This window comes from Grammomys surdaster, unplaced genomic scaffold (assembly GCF_004785775.1).
Source record: "Grammomys surdaster isolate TR1022 unplaced genomic scaffold, NIH_TR_1.0 97, whole genome shotgun sequence".
In the NCBI taxonomy this organism is placed as follows: Eukaryota; Metazoa; Chordata; class Mammalia; order Rodentia; family Muridae; genus Grammomys; species Grammomys surdaster.
The window spans coordinates 12715723-12728965 of record NW_021604576.1 but is presented as its reverse complement, the minus strand read 5'-3'; positions in this window follow the sequence as shown (position 1 = coordinate 12728965).

The window sequence follows — 13243 nt, the reverse complement described above, 5'->3', positions numbered from 1 at the left end:
GGATATGGGTCTAATGGGTGAAGTTTCTAGGTTTAATATGGAAGCTCACACAATTAAAAGAATGTGAAAATTTATTTGAATAGTGGGTTGAAGCATTTGTCAAAGATGTACTAATAAAATAAAGTTGGAGATACCTGGTATTTCTTGACTTAGTGTCAATGAACATATTATAAAACTCAAAGAAATCACAATGCTAAATGGGTATTATCTACAATGGGGAAGGCTCAAAAAAAATGACCATATTTCCCTGAGAAACAACTTTGATAAAAATACTTAAAAAGTTGACTGTTAGCGTTTCTTCAGTCTTTCCTCTATAGGTAGAATGGCCTTTTAAAAGGATAACTATTCACTGGGGAAAAGGAAACAATCAGATTTTCAGGGGTCTATTGGATAGTGGTTCTGAAAGACAGAAATTCTCTGAGAGCCTAGAAATCATTGTGGGCCTCTAGTTAAAATATAGGTATGGAGATCAGATGATAATAGGTTTTTGGCTGAGGTCTGGCTGAGAATAATTCCAGTGGGTCCCTGAATTTATTCTATGTTTTTCCCCATTGCCAGAATGTACTACTGTGATAGATGTAGTAGTTTCAAGTTGGCAGACATCTCACATTGGTTCCCTTACCTGTTGAATGAGGGCTATTTTGGTTGGAAAGGCTAAATTGAAGCCTTTAGAGTTGCCTCTTCCAGGAAAAATAATGACTCAAAACAGTGTCATGTTTATGGAGGAAATGCAGAAAGTAATGCCACCATCAAGGTCTTGAAAGATACAGTTTGGTAGTTCTCAACACATCTATTTTTAACTCTTCTATCTGGCCAGTGCAGAAGACTGATAGATCATTGACAATGACAGTTGACTATCAAAAACTTAACCATATAGTGACTCTACCTGCAGTTGCTGTACTAGATGTGGTGTTCTTTTTTAATCAGTTGAAAACATCTCCTGGTACTTTATATGCAGCTATTGATCTAATAAATGTTATTTTTCTTAGTACCCATCTTAGAGTTTCATTGACTGTCTTCCAAATCAGGGATGTGGAAAGACTGTCATTGGAAAATTGGTGAGAAAGTTATCTGGGAGAGAAATATGGATAAATCTCTCCAAATATGCAAAAGATATTAAGGTACTCATGTCCTTTATAAATACCCATTAAAAGGTGATTCAGCTGATGAGTAGATAGGATGACCCACTCTCATGACAGTCAACCTTTTTCCCTAGCCCTCTGTGTCATTGCCCAATTGGTTCAGGAACAAATTAGCCACAGTGACAGAGATGGGGATTTTTGCTTGAAAACATGGACTTCCCCTGACCAAAACTGATCTGGCTACAGCTGATGCTGAGTTCCAAATCTTCCAACAGGGAGAACAACACAGAGCCTCAGATATGGCACCATTCCCCAGTCAGCAGACTTGTGTCAGCTTGTCCATATTGTACCACTTCACTTGAGGAAAGGGAAGCACTTCATCTTTACTGAAGTATACATTTATTATGGTTATGGATTTTCCTGTCCTTCATGCAATGCTTCTGCTAAAACCAGTATACATACATTCATAGAATGCCTTATCCACCACCATGGTATTCCACGTAGTATTGGTTCTGACTAATGATCTCACTTCACAGAGAGAGGAGTGTGACAGTGGGGCCACTACTAGGAAATCTACTAGTCTTAACATGTTTACCACTTTGTTAAAGCAACTGGCCCAGTTTAAAAAAAATGAAAAGGATTTAGAAGAGAAAGTTATTGTGCAAATTTGGTGACAACAGACTGAAGACCTAACTCAAGGTTTTCTAGAACATAGTATATGCTTTGTTCCAGCATCCAATATATGGGACACTTTATATGATGTTCAGGTCTCTGCATCCTGTAATCAAGGAGTTAAAATGGAATAGTTTCACTCATCATTACCTAGTGACCCACTAGAAAAAGTTCTGTTTCCTGTTTCTGTAATCTTAATGTTTGTTGAGAGAGATGTTTTGGTTCTAGACAGGGGATCACTCTTGCCAAGAGTTACAGCAAACATTCCATTCAACTGGAAGTTTAGTCATAACCTTGGCTACTTTAGATTAAACCATGATTAGAATATATTGTATTAAGAAAGAATTATTTTCAACTAAAATAAGGGATGCTTGCTTTTATAATTTATGCCAATTACATATCTTCCTCTCCAGCCTTATGTGGGACAACTGATTATAGAGAATTATTCCATTAAATTCTTTTTTTGTTGTTGTTGTTCTGTACATTTTAGAAGTGAATTGTAGTGACTTCTTAAGAAATTATTTAAAAGTATAGGCAATAATTTAAAAGAAGACTTAATGGTTTATAGAGAACTGTAAGATCTAGGCCATTCACCTTTAGTCTTTTACTGTACTTTTTAAGAACTAAATCTGCTAACTCACAACAATTAGTAACAACTGTCTAAAGATAATGAGACAAAAATAACACCAAAATTCATATGACTAACTTATTCCTGAAGCCACAATCTCCATGGTACCTGAAAAATACAAATACTCAGGAAAGAAAGAGTTTCAGACCAATTTCTTTTATAAACATTAATGCAAAAATATTCCATAAAATACTCATAACATCAATCTAAGAACATATCATAGATACCATACACCATGATCAATGGTAGGCTTCTCCCAGGGATGCAAAAATGGTTCAATATATGAAAATATATCCATTTAATCCACTATATAAACAAGCTGAAAGGAAAAAAAAACCATGATCATCTCATTAAATGCTAAAAAATCATTTGGCAAAATTCAGTATCCCTTCATGATAAAACTCTTGAAGACAGCCTGTATATAAGAGGTTCACCTAAACCAGTTTACAGCAGGCCAACAGTCCAGATCAAATTAAATGGGGAGACACTGAAAGCATTTCCACTAAATCAAGGATAAGACAAGGCTGACGATTCTCCCCATATTTCTTCAATATAGTACTTGAAGTCCTATCTAGAACAATAAGTCAACTGATAGAGCTAAAGGAGATACAAATAGGAAAGGAAGGAGTCAAAGTACTTCTGTTTGTAAATGATGTGATAGTATGTATAAAAGACTCCAAAAATTCTACCATTGAACTCCTAAAACTAATTTAAAAATACTCAGCAAAGCAGCTGGATACAGAATTAACTAAAAGAAAGCAGTTGTGCTCCTATATACAATCAATAAGCAGGCTGAGAAAGAAGTTAGGGAAACAGTACCCTTCACAATAGCCACAAATAACATAAATTTTTGGAATAACTCTAGAAAAGCAAGTGAAATGCCTGAGCGACAAAAACTTTAAGTCTCTGAAGAAAGAAATTAAGGAAGATACCAGAAGGTGGAAAGATGTCCCTTGCTCAGGGTATATTTTGGCCTGAGGCTTTGTGAGTGAGTTGCTGTCCTTATCCTTCCACCGGGAGTCCAGCTTGCCTATGGATGTGGATACTTCAGATCCGTATTCCTCACTGCTAGGAATTTCATCTAGAGTCACCCACTTAGTCCCTCTGGGGCCTCTCCCCACCCCAAGTATCTGGAACCTCCTAGAGATGGCCTCTGCCCCGAGTTAATCTCCCTTTCCTCTCCCCTACTATCCCTACATGATTCTCTCCCTGCCTCTGTGCCCTTGTCCATCCCTCCTTCCACACAGTTCCCTCTTTCAAGTAACTCATGATATCTATGTTTTCTTTCCTAATACCACTGTGATTGGCTTTGTTAACACATAAACAAATACATTTTCTGTATATATCATCTGTTTTATAAGGAATTACAATATATCATTTAATCAGAAAGTTTCCCAGCAGCACTGGAAAACTCTTTTGCTAATGATGAAATCTATGCAGCTTAGTCAATTGCTTCCCAACTAAGGCAATATACAAAGAAAAACAATAACCACCATTTTCAGTTCAATGTTTTTGTTTTATTCTTGAGGAATTAAAATCTTTAACCTGCATTTAAAATAATACAAAGCACATTAAAATGAAATTCAAAATCTTCATAGTAACTTAAATAAGCATGTGATTGAACTCACACAGAATGTTTTGTTTGTTTATTTGTAATTGCATTAGGATGCCATTAGACTATTTAAAGGCAATTAGTCAAACACTGTAATTTAACAGACATTTTAATATATATATATATATACATACATATATATATATACATACATATTATATTTCAAAGACAAATTTCAAGTGAGTTGGAGGTTTTATCTGAGTTATAAATTTTCTTATCTTATTTTTATCAATATTAAATGTATAACCTTGTGTTTCACAATGGAAATTTTTGTTTTTGACAGTATCAACTTAAGAGAAAACGACCTCAGATTCTCATGATTATTCACTTATCTCCTCCAAAGAGTGGAAATGTCTTTGTTTGAAGAATCAAATAAACATATTTGAGTTGAAAGTAATGGGCAAATATATCAATGCATGTGAAGAGAAAAATACTTGTGTTTCACAGTATAGCACAGGAAAGGGATGACTCATGTAAAAGACACTTGTAATTCAAATACAAGAGTTTACTGTCTTACAGAAGAATTCAACAAATGCTAGGTATTTTTACTATCATCCACACTGTTCACTAAACACATGCCAAAACCAGCATTGTCTAAGGCTTTACATTGGAGAAATTTCTCTATAATTTTTCTCATTTTCTGTGATAAGTACTCAAGGGATAACTAAAGGAGAATAAGTTTCCTAGGTCCACTGAAAACTTAGGATTTCCATTCCATTACACAGACAATTGAGAACGATCGCCTCATTCTCAAAGAATTTCTGATCATTCTCCAGAAAAACCCAAAGCTTTAGCTTTGTATTTTATAGTTTCGTTCATTTTTGTGGCAGCCAGCATAAGTAGTGCAGTATGGTCTGTTTCTATGATATGATTTAAATGCACAGAAATCAATGTACATATGTTATGTTTTTAAATGTATTCAACTGGAGTACATTTTGGCACATAAATAATGTGTGCATTAATTTTTCAAAGAAAAATATAGTGATAATTATTTCCTAAAAATCAAATTATTAAGTACTGATTTTATTTAGTTTTATTTTCCCTTTATGCCATGTGGGATATGATTTAGTAGTATGTAAAAATATTAGCAAACAGTGTTGGTTGATTTCTGAAACTTTAGAGCAAATAAAGATTTCTCTAATCCATATGAGTTTCTCTTTTCATTTGGAATGGCAATTGTTACTTTATAGGTGCCTAAAATATTTATAATCGTATCCCATAGTAGTGAATCAAACTACCAAGAGTTCCATATATCCAACAACTGACACTTGCACTACCAAATACATGCCATGTTTTTGTTTGTTTGCTTGTTTGTTTTGTTAAATTAGGTTTAGCCAAAATTGGAAAAGAAAAAGCATGAAAAGAAAGTAACAAAACAGAGAAGAGCACAACTTGAGAAGATGTCGTCCATCCGGAGCTCCTGCATAGTAGGGAGTCTGTCCAGTCAATACGGAATGTTGAGCCATACACTGTAATAAAAAAAGAAACAACAAAACAATAAAAGATAAGTTAATTGATAACCCCTCTGACAAACAAATTCTTGAAAAGTTTTCAGGAATTGTACTTCTTCCATTATTCCCTATTCTTCCAAAATCTTCCATACTAGGAAGATTTCTCTCTATCCTGTGTTATCATTTGCTTGGCATAACATGAGTTGATGTCAAAATTTAGAGATTTATAGGACTTACTATTAGAATTCTTTTGATCAGTATTCAGGACTCAAGTAATCTTGTTTTTACTCATGGATACTCTTAATATCTGTCTCAAAAGAAAATTCAAGATAAAAATGTATTTACCACTTAGCAAAGTAAGGAATATCCAAGCAAGTGTATTGTTTGGAACTTTTAAATTTCATATTTAAAATATATTACAGTTTTAGTGATTGTATCAATTAAATGCATACTTTTCTCAGTTGAATTAAAATGTTAAAATTTACCTCCTCTTAGCTATAACTAATCTTGCAGTTTTATAAAAACTACAAGAACACTTTCTTGAATAATTGTGCCTTATTTTATTATTGAAACAGACAGGAGGTCAATGTAATAGTGTCCGTGTGCTGCTCATAACATTTGTCAAGTATTTTAAATAATGTTAAGAGATTTCTACTCACAACTGTGTTTAAAATATTGCACTTTTAATGAAATAGATACACAAATATATTAGACACAAAATAGAAAAGATAATAGAAATAGAAATTAGCTGTCTCTATAAAAAAGACATAGGATTGAGGCATCATCACTTGGGCCCTTCGGCTTGTTTGCCTTCTTGAGTTCTGTGGATTGAGGAAGGCGAGGAGGAGGGCAACCCTGTAGGAGGACCAGCAGTCTCCAATAATCTGGACCCCTGGCATCTCTCAGACACTGGGCCACCAACTAGGCAGCATGTACCAGCTGATATGAAGCCCACAACACATAGAGGACTACTGGGTGTGGATTCAGTGAGAGAAGATGCACCTAATTCTCAAGAGACTTGGGGCTCCAGGGAGTGGGGAAGTCTGGAGGAGTGAGTGGTATGGACATCCTCTTGGAGATGAGGGTAGGAAGTATGGGATATGGAACACTTGGAGGGTGGACCAGGAAGAGGATAAAGTCTAGACTTAAACAAAATGGTTAAAGAATATTTTTTTTAAAAAAGCCATAGTTTTAAAGGTAAATTTATCACATGCAACAATTGCTCTGTGCATATTTAGGATAATTTTTATCACTGACTACTTAAGGTCTGTTAATGTACTTTAGGAAAGAGCAATGTCAAATGGCAGGTTATCAGACCTCACATTTTATCCCTTTAAGAATTTGTTGTCACTGTTAGTTTGTGTTTTTTCTATAACTGCTTAGTGATAAATCATATTTCTTTGTGATTGTTTATTTTAATTAAATTCTCTGGTTCTGCATCTAAGAGACACAAAGAATTGACTAGGATTTAAATGAGGAATCTGCAGATCCATCAGAATTCTGATTCCCCTTTTCATTTGTATGTTTCCAACCTGCTCAAGGGCAGAGTGTGAAGGAAGTCAATATCATGTGTATAATTGACTGATTGATGTTAATTTGAAATATGTGAATCTGAGAACTGTCTTTATATAAATTCATTAACCTACCATCCTTCACTTTTAATGATCAAGCTCCTGGCACTGCACTAATAGGATATCTGGTCTGTGCTGTTTTTTAGAGGCCATGATGAATTTTGTTAGAACCATTCCCCATACAGCTGTCTATTTTTCCCTGTGATTAATGTGCCATAACAGGCATAGCAAGATTATAGATATTATTCTCGTCTGTAATGGAAAATTAAAAAATGAAACAAAATATATATTGTTAGCTTCATCTACTGCAGCTAAAGAAACAAAGATTTAGTATGAAGCTACTATGTGGTAAAAGTAGTTCAAGTTGTCAAAATAACTTTTTCTGTCAAGCAAAAATTAAACTCGCCTAAACATCAATGAACTTGTACATATACTATTGGAATTGTATAAGGTAGCACATATCTAATGATATCATGTAGAAAGTCCAATAAAATTAGGGATGATTCAGTGAGTGGTAAGTTAGTATGACAGAGCATGATAGTTTTTGCTAGTTAGGAATGTGCTGAGCATCAGTTTAAGCACGATTACTCATACTTCTGCATGCTTCTTTGTAAACTGGAGTTTACAAATCTCTCTCTTTCTTAGAGGCACCCAAGAAGGAATACATGGTAGGAAAAGTTTTTTCTTGTTCATTCACTTGTTCTAAGTCAAAAGTTTCTTCAGACCCGTGTTCACTTTAGCAGCTTGCACAGCTGCATGTTTCTTATACTGTGTCACTGAACATTCACAGGAAACTTCAAAGTCACTGCACTCCTCTCTACATACTGAGTACCCCCACCAGCTGATGCAGTAATTGGTAATGCTTTATCTCAATATTCTTTTCTTCTTTACTTGTCTAACCATTGCAGTTTTTAAACAAATCTCTGAAAATATTAAAATTTTAGCTATATAGAAATCAATTCTTATTTTTCTAATTCTTCTGGTAGGCTTCTACAATAGGAAGTTACAGAATATTTATTTCCTAATACTCAAAATATGTTAAGATTTTTTTTCAGTCTTAAAGTATAACAACTAATTTAAGCTTAATGTCAATATAAATACAGTACAATCTTTTTTTGCTACCAAAAATAATCTTAAATTCATATTTTTGGACAAACTTCAATAAAAATGTTGAGTATTTAGTTTCTAGTATTATGTGCAACTTTGTCCAAGTTTGTGTTTCATTGCTACAATAAAAACCATGAGCCAAAACAGCTTGATATTAGAAAGGGTTTATTTGGCTTGCACTCCCATGCCAGAATCCACCACTGAGAGAAGTTAGGGTGGAGATTCAATCAATGATGTCAAGACAAGAATTGAAGCAGAAACCAGCCTTGGGAAATGCTGCTTATTGGCTCATTTCCAGAGGTTTGTCAAGACACCTTTATTATACAAATCAGACCAAACTGCCCAAAAAGGACAAAAGGCTGCTCTCTCCCACAGTAATCAGCAATCAAGAAATTACCTCACAAAATAGTCTCAAGTAGATATGATGAAATTAAGAATTAAGGTTCTCTCTTCCCACATACATCTAGGTTATCACTAAAGTTGAAAAATGGTAACTGTGACAAGCGCATACAAACATATATTTCTATCCTTCCTATTCCTAATAGCTTTGGCTTTCTCTCTTTCCCTCCTTCACTACTTCCCCAATCTTTTTCTCTTTCTTGCTCTCTCCATTTCTATTTTGCTCAAACACACACACACACACACACACACACACACACACACACACACACACATATCCTAGACAACAGTAGAACTAATTTTCCCTAATCTCAGAAGTTAACTAGTCAAAGAATTTCAAAGAATTTTTAAAAGTTGGTCTCTATCACTTGGTTTCTAAATGATTGTTTCAGAAATATTGTATACACAATTTCCATTCTTAACATTTACAATTACTTTCTATAAGCTTTTATTTAGAGAATTTAATTGGGTAAAGTTTTGATGGTCACTAATTATAAAGTCATCATATGGAACTGAATTGAGAATTATGACAAAAATTCTCTTCATTGAGACACAGAAAATTGACTGATAATCCACTAACTTAAGCAATCTGTTTAGATATTGTTTCAACAATATTTATCACTTTTGTTACATACATTAAACAGTGTGGAATAAGTTAGAAATAAGCTATTAAGTATTTATTTGAGAATTAAAATGAATTATATAGTTATTTTATCAATGTACTTTTACTCTAATCAAAAAGATGGTGTAATGGCTAGTCCCAGTTGACAATTTGACTATATCTGGAATGGAATAAATCCAGAAATGGAAGGCACACCTGTCATCCAGATCTAGAGGTTAGAAGACACACGCTTTTGATTTGGATCTTAAGGCATAGTGGCCATCAATTGCTTAGGCCCAGGAAAGGTGACATATGCCTTTAATCCAAGGAGAAAGGGCAAGCAGATCACTGAGTTCAAGGACAGCCTGTAACAATCCAAGTAAAGAATGCGTAAGTCCAGACATACATACCTTTAATCTAGGACATAGCTTCTGTTCGAGGCCTACATGAGGACATTGAAAGAAGGAAGGCTTTCTTCTCTGCCTGCTTTCTGTTGATATCTAAATCTTCAGGATTCCAGCTTATACAGAAGACCAGCTGAGACAACCAGCCTTATGGACTGAACAACTACTAGATACTTGGAATTCCCATTCACAGTTGTCCATTGTTGGTTAAGTGAATGGAGATTATAAGTCATTCCAATAAATTCCTTTAATATATAGAGATATTCCTTAAGTGCTGTGATGTAACTAAGACAGATGGTATTTTGTAATACCTTTCATAATGCATGGATATTGACAGTTAATATCTACATACAGAAGAAGGAGACAAAAACTTATAATTATACAATACTCAAATACAAAAAATAATTCAAAAGTTAAAAATGAGAGATGAAAAACAGGAAATTTTTGTTTCTCTAAAACAAAAGTTTAATGGGACATGTTAGATCAAGTTGTAGGAAGGGTCCCATTGTCATTTACAAGCCAAGGTATTATGAAATGCCAAATTTTACATTCTGTTTCATATATGCTGATAAGTAATGAGAGAATTTTTATATTGGACTAAATTATTCAAAAATATCCTAAAGCTATTTTCCTGTTACATTCTTGGATAACTGGTGTTCTTCTTTAATTTAAAAAGAATTCAAACATTAATAATATTCAGAAATTCCATGGACATGTTAGCTTAAGAACCAACTTACTTCTGTTAAACTCTTTTACAAAACTGACCCTCTCTTCTTCTATAGCCATAAATTGCCTAGAGCTCTTCAGCTAGTGGTGGGGCCACATAAGCCCTTCCCGATTTATGTTGGAATGTTGACTGGATTGACCATGTAAAGGTCAACTGCAGTTGCTATGCATTCATTAGTACAATAGCTCTGTCATGACCAGAAAAATATTGCTTCCTAGCAGAATTCACAACCTTGGACTATTGCAATGTATCTTTTCCATCTTGAGATGTGTCCTAAGCTTATGTTATAAAAGCCCCATTTGGGGATGAGCACAGTCACTTTAGCATGTATTATTAGCATTGTTTGTAGCAGAAATTATATCATGATTTAACTCAACAATTAATTAGGAAACTCTGGAAGATGTTTGTAATGGTTTTTAAAAATTCCTTTCATCCACCCTAATGATACAAGGGAGGAAAGATTTAGTATCTGTACAATGAATAAGCCTCTATACTTCTTTTTCTCTGTCTCTCCCCCCCCCAATTTCTTTCATTTTTAATTGCCAGTTATATCTATGTGGTTTCATGATACTGTTAGGAGGAAGAGATATTTTTAGTCTAAATTAAATTTTTAGTCAATTTAGAGACATTTTATTAGAAAAAAATTGCAACTTTGAGAAACATGACAAAATACTTATATACTGATGTTAGATGTGAATTCACAGAGCTATTTTGAGAAGTAAATGATGACATTCATTTAAAACCATGTTGAATTACTGGTGGCTGACTACTTTCACTGTTCTAACATATGCTAACACATGTAATGAAGGCTTAGTGTCCTTTTCAAATGCCAGCACTCAGAGTGCATTGTCAGAAAAAAAAAGTGCTGCAGATCAATATGTAACAACTGAATGTGTGTCCTCTCTAATCCACTTGCTGTTGTTCTATGTCATCTACTTTTATCTCTGGATATGTCTGCACATCCTTCATGGTTTTCTCCTCCTTCAACTTTCTTCATCTGTATAACTGCTTGTTGGCCCACCCAGATTTAAGAATATACTGACTTGGATTAAAGGAATGAATGTTAAAGACAGAAAATAAATGAGCTTATTTCGATATTAATGTAACACAGCAAGTGGACAATGACTTTCATTGAGAGATTTATCATGGATCATACATTTTGAATAAAACAATATGACTTGTAAGATCAGGAAAAAGACTTTGAGAATTATGTAAAGAACTCATGCATTTTTCAAAACATCTTATATGATGTCAGTGTTTACATAGATTTCATTCATGATGTAAATGTATGTTAGACCATTGTTTAAAAGCTTTTTATTCACTTTGGCATGTTTTGTTGGTTTCATACTTACTATGTTGCCTGGGAGGGGCTCAATTTTGATAGACATGTAACCTAAGAATGTTCTGTTTTGAATCATCACAATCCAGTAATTAAGATGAAATTTGTATCTAAAACCACAGGACGTAAGAGTGTAGGATTTCTTAGGTCATGAGCACAAGAAATCCTTAAAACCGTTTGTGTTTGTCTTAGTCAGGAAATCAATCTACTTCAAGACCCAGGTATACCATTCCTGGGCTTATACCCAAAGGATGCTCTATCCTTCCGCAAGGACAATTGCTCAATGAACTTCGCAGAAGCTATATTAATAATAGCCAGAAAATGCAAACAACCCAAATGTCCTTCAACAAATAATCAGAATGATAATTCTAATCAGTTAGTCCTGAGGTTATAAGCAACTATGAAAATTAAGTGAGAAAATGATTTTGAGACAAAGACATCAATACAATATATGAATATTTTACTTAAAAGATTAAAAATAAATGAGGCATCATTTTAAAATTGAATGTGTGAGCAATGCCTTGGTGTCTTTGTTCATGTGAGTGTAGATGTGTACATGCTCCAGGGAGGGAGTCTTCTGGATCCACCACCACTGCCCTAGCTAAGGGTTAAAGATGCATGCAGCGATGTACAGTATTTATATGTGTTCTGAGGCTCCAAAATCAGGGATTCAGACTAATCCATCTATCTACTCTGAAATTTAACATTAGACAATGATGATAGTAAAATTGTAAAATTAAATTCATTTATATATGATAATTACAACATGAAATCTTTATATGTATCACATACTCTGCATGTAAAGATATGGATACATGCATATAAATACATGAATAAATAGAGACTTATTAGAAATAAATTATTGAACTGTTATATTTTATAATTTATTCATATTAATCATTAGGTTTTAAACACCATATATTCATATATCTAATTTTTTGGTAATTTCATATATGACTGTGCGATTTACATCATTTCCATCTCTCTAGCTCATCCCATATCCTCCCCACCTGTGTCTTTCAAATTCAGAACTTCTTATTCTTTAATAATTTTTCTTATATAACCCTCTGAGTCAATTTATACTTGTTTGTATCTATGTTTGTTATGACTGAACATTTTGTATTAAATAACAAATTGTGATACACCCTGAGAAGAAATAAATTTCTCTGTAAATCAAAACAAATTTGAAATTCCGTCCTACACCTGTCAGAATAGCCAAGATTAAAAAATTCAAGTGACAGCTCATGCAGACAAACATGTGTACCAAGGAGAACACTCCTCCATTGCTAGTGGGAGTGCAAACTTGTACAACATTTTTGGAAGTCAATATGGCTGTTTCTTAGGAAATTGGAATTCAGAAATCAGTTTACTTCAAGACCAAGGTATACCATTCCTGAGCTTATACCCAAAGGATGCTCTTTCCTTCCACAAGGACAATTGCTCAACAAAGTTCACAAAGGCTTTATTCATAATAGCCAGAAAATGAAAACAACCTAGATGTCCTTCAACAAAAGAATAAAGAAAATGTGGATGATTTACAAGATGGACAATAACCCTGTTGTTAAAAAAAATGACATCTTCAAATATGCAGGCAAATGGATAGAACCAGGAAAAAATCATCTTGAGTGAGTTAACTGAGAGGCAGAAAGA